General features: G+C 37.4%; 1 non-coding gene across 1 annotated transcript; it reads left to right on the top strand.

Annotated features, from left to right (window-relative positions):
- The first annotated feature begins 7,380 nt into the window (after positions 1–7,380).
- LOC144238421 (small nucleolar RNA SNORA62/SNORA6 family) lies at positions 7,381–7,534 on the top strand. Its single transcript, XR_013337112.1, has one exon. It is a non-coding gene; the product is annotated as a small nucleolar RNA SNORA62/SNORA6 family (small nucleolar RNA).
- The last annotated feature ends 12,633 nt before the right edge of the window (positions 7,535–20,167 follow it).

The following is a 20,167-nucleotide window of genomic DNA, read 5'->3' on the forward strand; positions in this document are numbered from 1 at the left end:
TTAGTTTTTGTTTTTCCTTCTGCATTTTATTTTTTTAATTTTATTTATTTTTGAGAGAGTGAGGGAGAGATAGCAAGTTGGGGTGGCGCACAGAGAGAGGGGGACAGAGGAGCCCAACCGTGCTCTAGGCTGACAGCAGTGAGCCTGATATTGGGCTGGAACTCCAAACCGTGAGGTCCTGATCTGAGCCAAATCAGATGCTCCAACCACTGAGCCACACAGATGTCCTTCCTTTTGCACTTTAAATGCAAAAATTCCAAAAATACCAATTTGGGTAGGGGAAAGCAAAAGACAGTATGTGCTTTCCAAGGAAATACTGAATGGTGTCTGTAAGCAAATGCTTGCTTTAAATCCGGAAATGTGGGAGTTAAGCATCAGACTTTAGCTCAGGTCACAATCTCACTATCCATGGGTTCGAGCCCCTCATCCGGCTCTGTGCTGACAGTTCAGAGCCTGGAGCCTGCTTTGGATTCTATATCTCCCTCTTTCTCTGCCTTCTCCCACTCATGCTCTCTCTCTCTCTTCCTCTCACTCTCTCTCAAAAATAAATAAACATTATATTTTTAAAAAATAAATCCAAAATTATTTTTCACTTGTGCATTGAGAACAATAAATGTATTATTTTATATTCTATAACATGTTGCCTCTCATTAAATTGATATTTCTTCTGAAAGGTCAAAGTATGCAGTAAACCAAAGCAGTTCAAACTAGTAGTAGGTAACATTTTAACCAATAGGTTTTAATCCTCAGTTATCCCTAGTCTGTAACCGACAAAACCAAGTGAACTTTCAAGCTGAGTGAACAGCCTCAGGGCTGTGGAGGCTCAAGATTTTAGCACTTAGGAGCTATACAGCCAGCTACTTAAGGAGCCTTTGTAAAGTTCTAGTTTCAGACTCACAAATGAGCCCCTGGCAAATGAGTCCTTGTAGCACCAGGCAGAGTGAATTTTACTTCTCTACATAGAAATAGAAAAGATGTGAACTAACTTGACATCTCACACAGATACCTTTATTTTGAAATGTTAAATGAACAATGCAGAAATCAAGCAGATAAAGCAATAGATTATGATTTTCTGCTGCTTATTTAGAATTATTTTAATCTTGTGGCTAACAGAGTAATTTATATCTATATGTGATCTCTTGACACACGGATGTACTCATATGAAAAAAATCAATAGAAATATCACAGACTGCCTGCATTTTGTTTTAAAATAGATTTCAGTTTGACTCCTGTTTTTCAGTATCAGCTTAAGAAAATTAAGTTATATAAAGAGAAACAGACATATAAAACTAATGATTTGATGTTAATAGGTACTGCCTGCTTCTAAATCAATTTCATTACTATGGGATAAAATAAATAACTAGAGAATATTACAAATTTCATTTTTGGCATGCATGCTAAGTAAACAAAGCACCAAAAAAATTCAAAGACATAACTTAACATATATCCAGAACATTTCAATAGTGGGTCAATGCAATGAGCTTTACGAGGGACATATATACTAATAAGCACTATATATCATATGCAAGGAAATTGCAGGCAGAACTATTCTACATGTCATATGTATGCCTTTGTAAGGGTTTTCTCACTTTCTTTCTGATTTTTACTTGTTTCCCCTTCAATAACACTCATAGGTTTCCTTATTTCTATCATTTCACTAATTAAAGTTCACAGAGTTCAGAACCATATTTTGCCTGAGAAAATAAAGTTGGTGCAGTGGCAAGAAAAGCCATCTCCTCTGCCTTACGCCTTTGACTAGGTGTGGTCTAGGTTGAATAATGAGGTTTGATTTGTTGCCTGAGATTATCTTTTTAATATCTGTTTTCATCCCTGATAGGAAACATCTCACTTTAAACATCTCACTTTATCATCATCTTCATGCCAAGTTACTCTCAATATAGCCACTGGAAAAGGGTCATCTATTCCTAAACTGTAGGAATAAATAATTGACTATGAACATTTAAGTATGAAACATTGCCTACATTTGAATATAGGAATAAAAATTTGACTTAACATTTCAAAAGTTGGGGGTTTTGAAAGTGAGAACATGTCCTTGATTGAAGTTCCCTGATACCACATAATTCCCTTTCTTTACTTACAAAAGCAATCTTAGTGCAGCCTTCACAAACTATATTCCTCTCCTATATAAAAAAAAATATCCCCAAAGCCCCCGGGTAATCTTTCAAGTGTTTGACATTCATGGAAATATGCCTTACTTGTTTTGTTTTAAGTCATATAATTCAGTTTATAATAGAAATATCCCAACTAAAAGCAAGTGAGTGAAGGAGAACTGTGTCTTTCATGTGGCATCGGAGCACATAAACTATTTTAGAAAAATGCCGACAAACTCTCATCCTGTACTTCTTGTCAAGCACATTCATAAAGATTATCCAGGTTTCTAGGATAAAACCATTTCTCAAAAATAGAAGTAGATTTCTTGACACTATAATTTTCCCAGTAGCAACTTAAGAAGAACGGTTGATAACTGAGCACCTGACTGCTAGAATGACCTGAACGACAAAGCAACGTCAGATTGATGCTGTGGAATATTGGCTGAGAAAGTGAAGCATGGCTTGTGTACTTTAAGGGTGAACTTTAAATAACAGAAACTGTTGGCAAGCTGCTATCTAATGGCTGTTTCAGGGAAATGGATGTACCATCTGCAAAGCTAAACAGACACGACAAGCCTTTGAGGCAGAGAGTAAAATGTTCAATCCATTTGGCAGATAAACCAGGTCATGGATTGGTTTATTTAGCTCCAGTTTCGCATAAACAATATACAAGCAGAAGCGATGAACCATGGCTAAATTCAACAGGAAATTCCATTTGAGGTTATATCTCTGCTCAAGCTTCAAACGGCCTACGTTCTTCCGCTCCATGCCTTTGTTATGTTTGTCTCTGCCGTGACTGTCAGTGTATTGTGGTCATTTCGAGAGCAGAATTTATTGGAAGAACACATTCTCTAGTAAGAGAATAACCAAACCATCATCAACCTAAAACTTACCCAGACACATTTCCATAGTAGAAGTAGACGTGTAAAGAAAAAAACAAAACAAAACAAGAATGTTTTTCCCATTTCCGAAAATACAATAGGAGACATATTTCTAATCATGGTAGAAATGTACTTTCCCAGCGTGTCATGGCCATGTGTACAGAGCAATCTCGAACAGCCCTCGGTGCCCTTGGCAGCTCATCACTGACAGACAGCAGCCACAAGTGTCTCTACCTTTGATCCCTGAGCCAAATTTTACATTGCGTTGGTTACTGTAATGAAACACTAGGTTCCGCTTGACTTCTTTCTACTTTATAGAAGAATTCCATGCTTTGTAGAGAGCAGAGACATATTTTCTTTTTCAAGTTTGATGAAAGAATATGAACTACGTTTCACTTTCATTCTCTGTGAAGGTCAAAGTTCACATACAACAGAATATCAAGATCCAAGCTCCTTTTGCAGTTTCCTATGAACCAAAGTAAGAAATTCAGTTTAATAACATGATTAAAATTATTCTGTCTTTACACTATCAGAATTTTTCAAACTCTTTGGACTACAAGAAAGTAATATCATTTTTACTTCCATTGCAGAAATCTTAAAAACAACAAAAAAATATATGTTGTTCAATTTCCTTTTTATTTTGACAGGATATTTTAAAAGACTTTACTTCTCTTTTTTCTGTAATTACCTAATTATTTCCTGGGTATTGTTTTCAATGTGGAATAATATCAAGCCATAATAAGATGTATAATATCCTCAACTTATTGCTATGTGCTTTGCCAAGTTTGAGTATCAAAATAGTTACTGCAATAGAGAGGTTCAATTCACACACACACAAACACTGTTTTGTATTATGCAATGTTCTGAATCACATAATGTCTTGTATATTATATTTTGCATTATATATATACATATGCAATGCCTTGAGGATATTACACCTCCATTCAGTGTGAAATCAATAAAATGATTTGTTGAAAACAGCACTATGAGATCTATATAGGAGAAAAATGTAGATATCTAGCTAATCTTTAATTTTAATCTAGTGAAAAATGTTGATCCAAATACAATAAATATAATTGATCTGCTCTGGCACAAGTCAAATTTATTATCAGTCTCCATCACTCTTTTATGGTGTGTCCTAAGCTGATTGTAGCAGACTCTGAGCTACTTCTCACAGATTCTCCTTCAGGACTGAAGGCTTTATTCTCCAGTGAGAATTCTGCTGCAGGCTGTCCTCAGGAACTTTCTCCAGGGTTTGGCTTCTGTTGAAGAAGGCTTCATGCCCAAGTTAATGCACCCCCTCCAGGGACAGCCCACATGTAGTAACTGCCCAATATGAGGCCATAAAACCCTACCACTTCTTCCAAATGGCAGAGAGCTCTGAAGAGTACTTCTAGCTTCAGAGCTCACTGGGTGATCTAGGGATTTGATGTGATGGCACCAAAGCACGGATTCTCCTCCTGTTATACCCTGCTTTCTTCCTTCCCTCAAGAATTGTTGAGGCTGAGAACACTACCATATAAGTTTCCTGTACTCTATCCTATGCCTTCGAGAACCTGACCTGCAACACTTTGTACCAGGATGGGTTCAAGACAGTAGATGTTACAATGTGATGTTGGAGCTGGATTGCTCAGCCTTACCTGGTTGGCAATGAGGACCTCATCACTGGCAGTATTTGGCCAGAAGAGTCTCTGGCAGACTGATGTACAACTGATCATCTTTCATTAGTGGTGAGCTGGGATTGTATGCCTGGAATGAAATACATTAGTGGATGTAATAAAAAATATGGTTGAAAAAGTAATCATTAGAGCATAATGAAATTGGATGGTTCTTGTTTAGGGTAACTATGATTTAAAAACAAGTGCAAAAGTCAGAGGGCCACTTTTCAGAATATGAAAGAGCTTCTCTGAAGGTGGAAGGTAAACAAAGCTAAAGACATAACATAGTGTTTAATCATAAGAGCTCGAAAGAAAGATATATTCTCAAATTAAGCAAGGGCACAATGTTGAATTCAGGACTATGATAGAAAATATGGGACCCTGATTCAGGGGATGGTGACATCTCTATTGATGTCCTTGAACATTATGTATCTCCCAAACCCATCCTATTGAGGGATGGTGAGTGCCTTCTTCCCTAAAGAAGAATGCAGAAGACCTTGTCTTGCAATAAAACAAGGGTCCCCTCAATACTTAATACCCACACCACTTTGTGTGGTCATAACATACCAGGGCTAGAGAAGCTCTATACTTTTCTAAGGGAAAATGGGACTATACGCAGAAGGAGTTATAGGACCTAAGCAATATGTGCCACCAGGAGATCAGTGAGGGTGAGTGTGTATAGGCCTAGATCTTAGGGGTGCTGAATCAAGAAGGAAAAATGAAATTGACAACAAATTGTTTATCAAATTAGGAACAGTCTCACAAGATGAGATCTAAAGTCCTGGCAAGAACCCTGAGAAATGGAATAAATATGCTACTATGATGGGTGAAAGAAGCTGAGAGAAAATGATGGCTTACAGCCAGTGAAGTATAGGTGTCTGAACTATCACAGCAGACAATGGAAGAAAGGGTCAAAGATTTAGAGACTTGGACATGATGGAGTTTTTATTCTGTACACAATCAGGAAGCCCCCATGGTGAGTATAGTCCCGGGAATGGACTACAGAATATTTATAGACCAAAGCAATAATGATGCACCAATACTACGAAGAAAAATCGTTTGGTGATTGTTGTCTATACACAGGTCTGATAGTAGGAGATACTGTATAGAAATGAGCACCCTTGTAGGAAGGGGGGTAAAAAATGATCAGAGGTCTGAGAGCAGTGGAACTAGTAAAAATTATGACCCTTTGCCCCATTTCTGGACCTGCACCAATTTTAAAACCTAAAATCCATTTTTGTGAGGGAGTGTCATTGTCCCAAGGCAGAAGGCACTACAGTGTCACAGCAAGTGCATATATAATGCCCCGGTCTTTTCCCAAGGATACCTATAGTGACTTACTTGAGTACTAGTACAGAGAAGGAAAGATAATTTCCAGATATTTTAAGAACAATTAAACAAGGGGGCGCCTGGGTGGCTTAGTCGGTTAAGCGTCCGACTTTTGCTTAGGTCATGATCTCGCGGTTCGTGGGTTGGAGCCCCGCGTCCGGCTCTGTGCTGACTGCCAGCTCAGAGCCTGGAGCCTGTTTCAGAGTCTGTCACTCCCTCTCTCTGACCCTCCCCTGCTCACGCTGTCTCTCTCTCTCTCTCTCCTAGAAATAAATAAAACATTAAAAAAAAAAAAGAACAATTAAACAAGGAAGTAAAGTTGGTATAGATTCTCTGGGATTCAAAGCCTCACCATGGATCCCCTATTAGAGTAGGGGCATAGTAGGACAAGTAATAAAATCCTGACTCTAATCCAGTCAACATGATCTACTGAGACCATGCATGCACTCATGATAATATCTCCTATTGCCAGTGAAATCCTGGAATGGACTTACTGGAGAAAGGGCAGCGTTCCCGTGCTGGTTTGGGGCCTAAAGAGCACGAGCTTCTCATTAGAAAAAGCTAAGATAAAGCCTCTGAAACTCTTCTCTACACTGAGAAAGATGGCAATTAAAAAATCAATAGCACCTCTTACTACAGTAGCAGTTATTAGTATCACCCCATATTACCTATCTATGTCTCCACTGAAGAATTTTGCACAAATGTTTGCATCTCCTAAAAATTCTCTGTTTTTTTCTATTTCATCTCATAAAGTAGACTACTGTTTCAAACTTAGTTCAATCCTCACTTCCTCCAAAAACTCTCTTATATTGTTTCAATTAGACCAAGCCACTCTAGAATGCTATCATAGTATCACATACATTTTCTCTGTGCGTCTTGTCTTTCACGTACATGTTTATTTGATTAATGCGTATTCTTTATGTTTGAACTATAATTTCATCTCAGAATCCAGGATACATTCAATAAATGGTATAATGAATGACTTGATTGTATCTAGTCTTCCTATTATTCTAACACAGAGAATTTATATTGTACAATTTGATCTATCTTATAGAAAAAGATGATTAATGCACATCACAACGTATAGACTTCATAGTGTTTTCTTAGGACCAAAAAAATTTATCATAATATCCATCTTTGAAACAAGAAAGAGAAATGGACTTAAAACCATCTTGGGCTGTAGGAGCCCCTGGGTGGCTCAGCCAGTTAAGTGTCTGAGTGCTGATTTCAGCTCAGGTTATGATCTCACAGTTTGTGAGATCGAGCCCCTCATCTGGCTCTGTGCTGACAGCACAGACCCTGCTTGGATTTCTCTCTCTCCTCTCTATTCTCCTCCCCGACTCAGTCTCTCTCTCAAAAGAATAAACAAAAATTTATAAAAACAACAACACCACATCCAAGGCTGCACATTGTTAGAACTTGGAGATGAGGTTGCTAGCTGGCCAATGAACTCACAAGCATAAGTAGTGTGCTACATGAGGAACAAGACTTTCACTGACTCCACAGGGATCTGTGGGCCAAAGAGTGGAGTTTGATAGTAATTCTTGCTACAAGTAAAAAACAAACGAAACAAAACAAAACAAAACAAAACAAACAAACAAACCAAAAAAACAAAATCCTAGCAGCTAAGAGTAACTCTGAGAAAATGTAAATATAGATAAAAAATAAATATTATTATATAAAATATTATAATAAAAATAAACGTGTGAATGGATAATGGATAAATATAATGTCATATACTTAATACTCTAGTAGAAATTCATGCGTACTTCTGCATGTGTACAAAAAATATGTAACTTCGACTTTAGAAAGGTTTGCTAGTCTAGAGAAGATTTTGAGGAGGAAACATCATCCCAACTTATATATATATATACACATACATACAGAACACAGAACCAGGGAAATCATTTATTTAGCACAAGGCACAGTTTGAATTGTCTTATGTATTGTCTTATATACATACTCTTATTTATTATATACAACAACTCTATAAATTAAATCCCATAATCCTACTTTATAGAGACAGTGGAGGAGGAATTTGTATGTATTCCTGGGCAACAGGTATCATACCAACTTTATACATGTTGTTGTTTAATACATAGAACAATGCAGAGATGTAAGTTTTCTTATTGCTGTTTTTATATGAAAAAGTCTACATTAAAGAGAATGATTAATTTGCTGAAGGTCTCAGTCCCAAAATAATAGTCAAGACAGAATTTGAACCCAAGCTTGTTTATTCCTACTGCACATTGTGGAAAAAGACCCTTTAAGGTCAGAGAAAATGTGAATTTAAGGAGTTATAAACACACTTGGCAGAACATCAGACTTTTGTTGAACATATTATTCTACTGTACACAAGGCTCCCTGTGTAGAGAAGCTGTTTTCTAAAGAGGCCTATGAAACTCAACTCTATCTTGGTGTTTGGGGATAACATGCATTACAATAGAAAAGTGACAAAAAATGTATTTGAAGTCTTTCTATATTTCACATTTTACAAGTTTTCAATTATGTATAAGTTGAGATAGGAAGAAAAATAGATGTAGAGAGATAGATTCAGATAAATTATCCATGTTTTCAAAAAGCATATAATTATTTCAATGTCTTTGCTTTCAAATTACAATGCATAAGATATCTTTTGAAGAGTAACATGCATAATAATTTACCCAGTAAATTGTGTTATTTTTAAAGAAGATTTTTCATTTTAAACTTTCATTAATATTACATGAGTATATCTTATCATAGTAGCAGCACCCAACCAGTTAAAATGTAGGGTAAATGAAATAACATAATATTTAAGAACCCAGGATCTTAGAGCCTATAATGATTTATGTATGAGCCATCTGGTTTTACAAGCAAGATATTATGGTCAAATGTGCTCTATATGCATGGAAAGAAAGAATTATTCAGAAAGAAATAATTAGGTTTTATGAGTTAAATCCCAAGGCAAGCTGTAGGATTTAGGGAACTGATTTTCCTTACAAGTAAAAAAAATGTATATATATATTATAATGTATATAATAAAATGTTATGTAGTTATAATAGAACATTATCATGTATATGTACAGATGCACATACCTATTGCATCACTTCACCAGAGCAAGAGGAGCTTAGAACTACAGCATTTTATCTAGGGGATTATAAACGCAATTCGATGAATATGACTCATTCTGAGTTCTTAAGGGACATCAGGGGAACCCAAGGGATAATGGCCTCCCATTTCTGTTATTACCACCATTAATCAATTTTTACCTCCCCATCTGTCACATGTCTTCAGTGGACATGCACAAATGCATATCTAGGGTCATGAGTGGGATGGGATGGGAAATGGTATAAAAGCACTTCAGTTTCTTTTTCATGAATTCCTAATTTAAGGACTACTCTTATATGGGTAAAATTAATTAACTTCCAAAACAGGTAGAAGTGATATAAATTATAACAAGCCAAAAGTTTTTTTCATAATAAAAAATACAACTCTCTTGAGCATAGCCAAAAATCAAAATGAAAAGTATTCTTCAATCTGTAATCAATGTTGCAAGCCAAGGCAACTAAAATTAAAAGCAAAATTTGGAACAATTTCAGGACATCATGGACGTGAATCTGATAATAAGTTGGAAATACACCAGAGCATAACATACAGTACATATGTTGTACACTGCACAATCCCATTATGCCATGTGAATTTGCTATAATTTTCCTGGTGCTTCCCACCACTGTCAAGTTGTGTAACATGGCAGCCTTACCCGTCTATACATTTGGACATTTATTGTATCTATAACAATGAAAATAAAAACTTAACAAAGGTCCACATAGGTGTCAGATATTTGAACTCTACACGATTGTAAATACCATTTATCTTTGTTTTTATATGAATAACCTATCTCTTTTTTGCTATGAAAATGAATAATTTTATCATCAGTTGGATAATGTAGACTTGGATAATCTGTACTACTAAATGAATACAAAGAGGGAAAAATTGTCTTATATACCCAAGAATTTTTTGCGGGGGTTGTGTGGAAAGAGACACTCAAATATTTGTATTTATTATTTTCTCCAAACATTCACATGATTCAAATAATTTGCATCCGTGTGCATAGATGAGGTTCATATCTGGCAATAAACCGTAAAGGGTATCATGCAGACTTTATCAAAAATATCCTATTTCTGTGTGTTTATTTCTTACAGAGGATAGCCAAAACCATGAGCATCCCTCATTCCACCGAGTCTCTCATTTCTGTTTGTCCTGGCATAAGGAAAGCATAATATCACTTCTTCACTCCAGGCCACATTTCTTCAGACTTTAACTACTTGTGCAAGATAGGCCTTTAATTCATATTCATATCTACTCAACAGTAGCGAGATCTTCCTTATCAAATAATGAGGTAGATTATGTATATACTTCCCAAGAATGTGACGTATAGGGCTATAAGGCATCAAATAGAGTGGGAGTTATTGGGATCATAGATGTAAATTTATTTTAACAGATACTTCTCTCCTTTGCTTATTATAAATATTTTGATACTAAATGTCAATTGAACATAGAATATTATAATTCGCTACGTGGTCTTGATAGTTATATTGTCTTATTTAGAAGACTGTATACTTTTTTTGTTTTTTTTTCCTAATGTTTATTTATTGCTGTGAGAGAGAGAGAGAGAGACAGAGAGAAAGCAGGGGAGGGGCAGAGAGAGAGGAGGACAGAGTATCTAAAGCAGGCTTTGCCCTAACAGCAGATAGCCCAATGCAGGGCTTGAACTCATGAATCTTGAGATCATGACCTGAGCTGAAATCTGATGCTTAAATGACTCAGCCACCCAGGTACCCCTAGAAGACTTTGTATAACATATACAAATAGTCTAAAGTTTTGAAATTTGAATACAATATTTAAACTTCTAAAGAACATTGGTCAGAGACAGGGTGTAATGGATTTCAGAACAAAGTCAATATATCTAGCTATCTCAATTGAGGGGAAAATGGGCAATTCAACAATAATATCTGGGTACTTCAATATCTTGCTTTCAATAACAGATAGAGCATCTGGGCATATTAATAAGCAAATGGAAGACTTGGAAAACATTGTAATCTATTTAAACCCAACCTACATCTATAGAACTTTGCACCCAACAAGACTGGAATATGCATTCTTCCCAAGTGCAAATAAAACAGGCTCAGGACAGACCATACATTAAACCATAATATAAGGCTCAACAGATTTTAAACAATTGAAATTGTGTAAAGTATGTTCTATCACAATGGAATTAAATTAGAAATTGACAATTCACAAATTGTTGAATTCACAAATATGTTGAAATTAAACAACACACTCACTCCTAAATAATTAATGGGTCAAAAGAGAATTCATGAGGGAAACTAGAAAATACTTGAGATAAATAGAAATGAATGCAACATGCCAAAATTGAATTCTGATAAAGCAGTGCTTATAGGGAAATTTACATCTACAAATGCCTACATTAAAAAAAAATAAAGATTTCTAACCAATAACCTAACTTTTCATCTGTTGGAACTAAAAAAAGAAGAGCCAACGAAGCTTAAAACAAGCAGAAGTAGAGAAATAATGATTGAAAAGGAAATAAATGAAACAGAGGTAAAAACAATAGGAAAAATAAACAAACCCAAAAGCTGGCTCTTTGAAAAGCTCAACAATTAACTCTGCATTTTAAACTTAATTTCTGATTTACGAATCCATTCCTTAAGAATTATATGTGTGAGCTAGCAGGTGGGAAAATATGTTCCTGGCCTTGGAGCCTTAACTGGTATTCTTGAAAGCACATGGCAGAGTGAATTTCTGGAAGTTCAAATACAGATAATTAGAAAACGTCTTGGGCTGGATATACGGATACCTTTAGGACCCAAGTTACAAGAAAAAATTCTCTCTAAACATTTAAAATAATTCCTAAGGAAAGGAATTAGTTATAAGGAAAGTGCTAGGTATTTCTTCCCATGGGTGGAAATGATAGTGTGAGGTGAGGTACACAAGCAGAATTAGCTGCCTTGCACAGCAGCTGACAGGTAAAACAGAGTTCTAGAAAACTTTTTATGATCCTTTAAAGTTAGTAAATTTGAACAAGAATAATGCAACAGTTCTTTTTCTGAAACACTGGTCATTATTCCATTCTACAGGCTTGTCGTATTATGAGTACCTCTTTTGTCACCATTTTCTATGAATTTTATCAATTGAATAATAAAAAAGATATATGTTTTCTGGTTCTCATTATTCCCTTTGCAGATTAGGGGTATTGGCCTGCTTACAATTAGCAAACATTTATCAATGTTACCTAAAATATGCTCATTGGATTAGATCAACTACTAGTAAGTAAACAATCTGAAGAGGCAATCTGATGTTTCTTTTCATTTTGTATCTTTAGCACCTCGGAGACTGCCTGACATAGAGTAGGTATTCAGTGAATACTGGTTGAACGAATTGATTCGATCCACAATGTCAGCTCAGTATATTTGACACAGAAAGGATGGAGTATTTAAAGAAGTTATCAATTAAATAATTAAAAATATTCACCTAAAGAGCATAAAATACTTCAATGAGATGCTATCTCCCCAAATTTGTCAGGGATTGTAGAATGGTTATCATGATTTTGTCTGAATTTTTGTGTTGTATTTTATTCCTTTTACCCTCCTACATAGCGTAACACTATTACCACAGACTTGTGACACATATTTATTGTCTCCCAGTTCCTGTGTGTTGGAAACCTGGCAGAGCTTTGCTGTATTGTCTACTTTCGGTTCTCCGGAAGCTGCAGTCTTGATGTTAGCTTGGACTTGAATCTCCATCTGCACGCTTCACTGGGATGGGTATCCCTCCTCGGTCACATGGTTATTGGAAGCACCCCATTTTTTGGATACTAGACTGAAAGCATCATGCACGCTGTTGTCACAGGCTCAGATCCTAGGGGTCACCTGCAGTTCCTTGCCAAGTGGGATTCACCAGCATGGTTGCTTGAGAGAGAGAGAGAAGGATTGAGAGAGAGAGAGAGAGAGACTAAAGTAAGCACTACGCTTATATGTAATATAGTCACATTTACATAATCCAAATATCTGGTCACTTTTGGATTCTACTGCTTAGAAGTAAGTCACAGTTGGGGCGCCTGGGTGGCTTAGTCGGTTAAGCGTCCGACTTTCGCTTAGGTCATGATCTCGCGGTTCGTGGGTTCGAGCCCCGCGTCGGGCTCTGTGCTGACTGCCAGCTCAGAGCCTAGAGCCTGTTTCAGTCTGTGACTCCCTCTCTCTCTGACCCTCCCCTGCTCATGCTGTCTCTCTCTCTCTCTCCTAGAAATAAATAAAACATTTAAAAAAAAAAAAAAAAGTAAGTCACAGTCTTGCCCAGTCAAGGTGAAGGTATCATACAAAGGTCTAACACTAGAAGGCCAGAAACATGGCAGCCACATTAAAAGTTTGTCCCACGTATGGGGTGCCTGGGTGGCTCAGTGGGTTAAGTGTCTAACTTCAGCTATGGTCATGATCTCACAGTCTGGTCTAAGGGTTCGAGTCCCGCATCCGGCTCTGTGCTGACAGCTCAGAGCCTGGAGCCTGTTTTGGATTCTGTGTCTCCCTCTCTTTCTCTGACACTTCCCTACTTGCACTCTGTCTCTCTCTCTCTCTCTCAAAAATAAGTAAACATTAAAACAATTTTTTTATAAAGTTTGTCCCATGTAGGTAGTGGAAAACCTAAGCTGTTTACAGACAACATTTTCTGTTATACTAAAGTTAAAAGAAGAATAGTAGGAACTCATATTCATCTTAGAAGTCGTAGCTTATCTTAGAGAATGTGTGGAAAAAGACCAAAAAAGAAAGTTGTGAGTGTTGATACCAGAATTAGTAGCAAATTGTGAACAGATTTTTGAAAAGCCAAAAAACATTATTAGCTCTAAATACTAGCAACTGNGCTATGGTCATGATCTCACAGTCTGGTCTAAGGGTTCGAGTCCCGCATCCGGCTCTGTGCTGACAGCTCAGAGCCTGGAGCCTGTTTTGGATTCTGTGTCTCCCTCTCTTTCTCTGCCACTTCCCTACTTGCACTCTGTCTCTCTCTCTCTCTCAAAAATAAGTAAACATTAAAAAAATTTTTTTAAAAAGTTTGTCCCATGTAGGTAGTGGAAAACCTAAGCTGTTTACAGACAACATTTTCTGTTATACTAAAGTTAAAAGAAGAATAGTAGGAACTCATATTCATCTTAGAAGTCGTAGCTTATCTTAGAGAATGTGTGGAAAAAGACCAAAAAAGAAAGTTGTGAGTGTTGATACCAGAATTAGTAGCAAATTGTGAACAGATTTTTGAAAAGCCAAAAAACATTATTAGCTCTAAATACTAGCAACTGAAAGATAAACAGCTTGTTTACACCTCCCAGTCTAAGTTGATCCAGTGCCCATGAACACGGAGGGATTGCTTCCCTTCAGGATAGCCACCAAAAATACAGAGATTCATAATGAGTAAGGATGAGAAAAAGTACATTAAGTTGCACAGTGGAGATGTTAAGATTTAGGCAAGCCCTGCATTTTTAATTAATTAATGGATTGATTATTCATTTTTAATGTTTATTTTGAGAGAGAGAGTGAGGGCATGTGTGGGAGGGGCAGAGAGAGAGGGAGGGAGAGAGAATCCCAAGCGGGCTCTGCACGTTAGCACAGAGCCTGACATGGGGCTCGAACTAACAAACTATGACATCATGACCTGAGCGAAATCACGAGTCAGTCGCTTAATCAACTGTGCCACCCAGGCGCCCCCTTACATTTTAAATCATAAGAAAAATATTCAAGATAAAAGAGAGGGGTACTTAGTCGGCATTAGAAGCCAAAAAAAATACACTTTTAAAAAAGAGACTGAGGGACACTTGAGTGGCTCAATCAGTTAAGCGCCCAACTCCTGCTTTCAGCCCAGGTCATGATCTCACGGGTCATGGGTTGGAGGCCCTCCTACCTAGGGCTCTGCACTGACAGTGCGGAGCCCGGCTGGGATTCTCTCTCCCTCCCTGTGTCTCTGCCCCTCCCTCCCTCATGTTCATGCGTGCTCTCTCTCTCTCTCTCTCTTTCAAAATAAATAAGATAACAAAATAAAATAAAAAATTTAAAAGAAGGGACTAAAATTAGAACCTTAGGTAATTTCCCAAAATGTGGAAAAATACAGTTAAGGCAGCTTAAGACCCTAATTAAAGAAAGTCNGTGCTCTCTCTCTCTCTCTCTTTCAAAATAATAAGATAATAAAATAAAATAAAAAATTTAAAAGAAGGGACTAAAATTAGAACCTTAGGTAATTTCCCAAAATGTGGAAAAATACAGTTAAGGCAGCTTAAGACCCTAATTAAAGAAAGTCCCCTGTTGAGACCAGCCTTTGCTGCAAAGGGAGTGTTGGTCTAAAGCTGATGAGTAGCTCTTATGAGCTCCCTGCAGCTTCCCTGAGATGTGGAGGTAGAATGGGAACGGACGGTGTCTTCAAGTCTGTTTGAGAATTCACAGTGACTGTTTGTTAAATCAGGTATTTGAAAATTCTCAAAACCAAAGAGAATATTTTGAATTCCAAAGCAATGTAAGCGGTTCAGAGGTGTTTATTTCAAGTGGCACTATAAATGGGATTAATCATTAACTAATCTAAGGCTTCTTAAAAGTAGTTACATATTTATGCATTTATAAATAGAGTAAAATGTATCAACTGTACATTCAATCTGAAGAAAGAGCTAATAAGGTTTGGATTTGTAGACAGAATATATTTGGTATCAACTATCAACAATAAAATTCCAAATAGTCTTTCCCCAAAATAGTAGCTGCTAATTTTTAAACTAAAAGTGGGTGATTTAAGTCACTGCAAATAAGGGGTGCCTGGGTGGCTCTGTTGGCTGAGCATCTGATTCTCCATTTGGGCTCAAGTCATGATCCCACTGAGTCCTGGGTGGGGTTCCACACTGAGTGTGCAGCTTGCTTAAGATTCTCTCTCTCTCTCTCTCTCTCTCTCTCCCCCCCTTCCATCCCTCTCTTCAACCATGCTTGCTCTCCCCCCCAGATAGATAGATAGATAAATAAATAAATAAATAAATAAATAAATAAAAGAAATTCTGTTCTGAATTAAACCTCTATTAATGAAGAATATTAAACCTCTATTTTAAATAAAGGAGACCTTTATTTAAAATAAATCTAGCAGAGCGGGAGGCATTGTCTAGATACTGGAGGTGATATCTGGAGGGGTCATTCACACGGTTCTCTCCCCTCCTAGATTGCACGAGCTGGGTGCACTGGGCCTGTGACTGTATCTCCCATGGTTTTACAGGAGGAGCATCATGGGAACACCTGCAGAAGGTGATACACTCAGTCACCTGAAAGACAGATTCAGAATTATGGAAAATATTCTTTGCTATGAGCAATAGGCAACTGTAAAGTTGATCAGATACTGTTCCTCAAATGCGTTCTTCAGTTTTCTTTTTCAGAACCTGTCACTTGATTCCCGAAGAGATCCAGCACGCTGATAAGGACTGACCTAAGGTCAGCTCCTACGGGATCCTGCAAACTGATTTCAGTATTGGAAAGTGGGATCCTATGAGCTAAAGGAGGAGGAGGTGTCCACAGAGTGTTAACTTCATTGCTGTATAACAAATTACCAAAAGTTTAACAGTTCAAAACAACCCACAATGGATTAATTCAGTTTCGTGGGTCCAGATTTCAGGCACACCTTAGCTGAGTCCCTTGCACAGGGTTTCAAAAGGCCTGGACCATGGGTTGATCTGCGGCTGCACTCTCATTGGAGGCCCCAGGGCTTGCCCCAAGCTCAGTGGGTTGTTCGCAGTGTAGAACAATCATGGTGGATTGCTTCTCCGAGGCCAGGAAGAGAAAGATGTCTGCGATCCTGGATGATCTCTCTCCATTAAGCTTATACTCTACTCATTAGGGGCCTTAATTGTTTAAAAAAAAAAAGTCTTCATGTTTGCCATATTGTGTTGCCCACATGGGAGTGATTTCTAGCATCTTCCTAGTACCAGTCTGCGCTCAAATGGAGGGAAGGGGGCTCTACAGGACATATATACCAAGGGATGGGAATCCTGAGAACCTTCTTACAATTCCACCTATTACAGAGGACCTCCCTGCGACAATTAGCCTGTCAGTAAAACAATTTAAATGAGAAAGATGGATTCCATGTACTTATAAGTTAAAAAGGGTCACAAAGATGGGGCGCCTGGGTGGCTTAGTCGGTTAAGCGTCCGACTTTCGCTTAGGTCATGATCTCGCGGTTCGTGGGTTCGAGCCCCGCATCGGGCTCTGTGCTGACTGCCAGCTCAGAGCCTGGAGCCTGTTTCAGTCTGTGACTCCCTCTCTCTCTGACCCTCCCCTGCTCATGCTATCTCTCTCTCTCTCCAAGAAATTAAAAAAGAAAAAAAAGGGGGGTCACAAAGCATTGAGAAGTTGAATTTATGGAATAATCCACTTCATTCTAAACGACATAGAAAAGCAAGAAAATTTTCTTACAGTATAATTTTTTTTCCAAAATGATGCATTTATTTACTGTAAACCTAAATGGAAAAGATCGTTGATCTTTACTTGGTATCTTCTGTATAACTAATATTGCTAATGTTGATTAAACAGATTTTATATCATACTTAGTAACAGTCTATTTGTGCCCAAAGAAAAATGAAATTGTCACAGTGGTATAAATTTCAATGGGAAAAAATAAAGCTACAATAATGATTAAATATGATATTTTGTCTTATCAGGAATAAGCTCAGAGATAATCCAGATGGTGGAAAATATTAAAATCTAAAAAGAAAGATATTGAGGCGCCTGCGTGGCTCAGTCAGTTAAGCCTCCGACTTCGGCTCAGGTCATGATCTCATGGTTCGTGGGTTTGAGCCCTGCATCAGGCTCTATGGTGACAGCTAGCTCAGAGCCTGGAGCCTGCTTCAGATTCTGTATCTCCCTCTCTCTCTGACCCTCCCCTGCTCACACTGTCTCTCTCTCTCTCAGAAATAAATTAAAAACATTAAAAATTTTTAAAAAGGAAGATATTTTTAAATTTAACTGTCAGTGCAAAATATTCTTCTAATTTTGTTTCCGAAAGATCACCATTGAAATGAGCATAGAAGTCTGAAAAAAACATTTACTGAGCAACTGTTCATAGTAACCTACCATATTACAAAGATACTGCAAAAATAAGTATACTATATAGAGGCAGAATGTTTAAAGTTTTAGGTCCATGAGAATTTGGCACGGTAAATAAAACCTTACATTTACTCAGAAAGCAGGTTTTGCATCCTATCAAAGAGTTGAAAATGTCCCTGTTAATGTATACAGTTTTTTTTAATAGAAGTCAAATACTTAAAGAATATATATCATGATCGTTTTTTTTTTTTAATAACCTTAACCTGAATTCCTTGATATTGGTAAGAAATCGTCTTTGACACTCCAGTAGCATTTTGCCTGTGATTAGAAGCAATGTTTTTGCACTTCATTCTGAACACTTATTTTTAACTTGTCAAATATTGCTCAGAGAGTGGTCCTGCATACATTTGAGGACAAAAGCCGTGCTGTCACAGCCAAGGAAATCGATTGGCCTGAATATGACCAATTAATTCTAAAGCTCAGGTCACAAAGGATTTTTTAATGTATGGAACAAACACACACACACGTATAGAATTAGAAATGGAATTGATGTAAATTCATGCAAAAAAAGTATTTAAAGATAGTCTGATCCCTTGCAAACACAAAGAAAAATAGATTGCCTCCTATATGTAAGTTTCAGCAGACTTCGTAATGAGGGCTGAATCTTTTTTGCTGTTAGATCATTTATTCACTTTCGTTTCAAGTCATATGCCTTTAACTGATACAGAATTTACATATGTCTCTTCATTCAAATGTGTCATTAAGATGCAAGCTATGTTACAGGGCTTGGAAATGATCTTCAGACATCTGTCTCTGGAACACTGAAGAAGCTAGCTACTCTAAACAGACCCTGGCCACTTCTCATCAGAATATGTCCCTGATGCTGAGCATTAGCATGAGAAATAACTTAAAAACCGAATTTTATCATTGTGTGAGTAAGGTCAGCTCTGCAGAGTTTATGCAAGCAGTGAAACACACATTTGGCAACTCTAGGGAACAATGTTCCTATTTTGCATTGTCATACCTACCAAGAAGCACACAGCACATTCTGAAAAAGAAAGAGAGAGATGGAATTTTGATCTAAAAACCTCAAATCTTGATGCAGGAAGATGTCATTTGGGTCCAATGCATAGCATCCTCATTGGGCTGATCTAGCTGAGGGCAAGGAATGGAGCTATAGTGGATACTGGATTTAACATTTATGGAAATTTCTTTTAAAATAATGATCTGTAATATCAAATAGAGAAAATCACTTCTGAATTACAGACACAAAAGAGTCTGTGAGTTTGTGTGCCTGAGTTACTGATTATTAAAAATATGGAGAAAGCTGACATGTTTGGCTAAACTAAATTGATGATTAAATACCCTGAGCCTGTTGTTATCTCTTATATTAGTTTTCTATCACTGCTGTAGCAAATTATCACAGACATAAAACAACAACCATTTATCACAGCTCTGTAGGGTAGCTGACTGAGTGAGCTTGACTGGGTTCTCAGCTTAAGTTCTCACAGTGCCAAAATCACTGTGAGGTGGGGGTGGACTCATGGCTGGAGGCTCTGGGAAAAATAAAGATGGGGGGGAGAGAGAGAGAGAGAGAGAGAGAGAGAGAAAGTGGTGATGGAAGGAATGAAGAAAGGAAGGGAGGAAGGAAGGAAGGAAGGGAGGGAGAAATTTGCTTCTAAGCTCATTGCGATTTTTGGCAGAATTCAGCCTCTTGTGATTGTAGGATTAAAGTTCTTATTTCTTTGCTGGCTTTCGGCTAGGAAATTCTCTTAGCTCTGTAAGACTGCCTCTCCTCTCAATCTCCAAAGCTTGCAATGGAATATCGGCTATATCTCAGGCTTCAAATATCCCTGACTACTTCTGCCATCAGAATTTGCTTTTAAGGGTTCGTGTGGTTAGATTAGATTCATTTATGTTATCTCCCTATCTTAGAATCAGCTGTGCCATATAGCATGATGTAATCATGGGAGTGATATCTGTTTATATCCATAGGATTAGGCCTGGGCATTTTGGGGGGAGCCTTTTAGCAATTTCTCCTATCACCCCTCTCTTCAAGGAATCCATGACACTCAGAAAT

Source organism: Crocuta crocuta, unplaced genomic scaffold (genome assembly GCF_008692635.1).
Source record: "Crocuta crocuta isolate KB4526 unplaced genomic scaffold, BGI_CrCroc_1.0 scaffold51, whole genome shotgun sequence".
Lineage (NCBI taxonomy): Eukaryota > Metazoa > Chordata > Mammalia > Carnivora > Hyaenidae > Crocuta > Crocuta crocuta.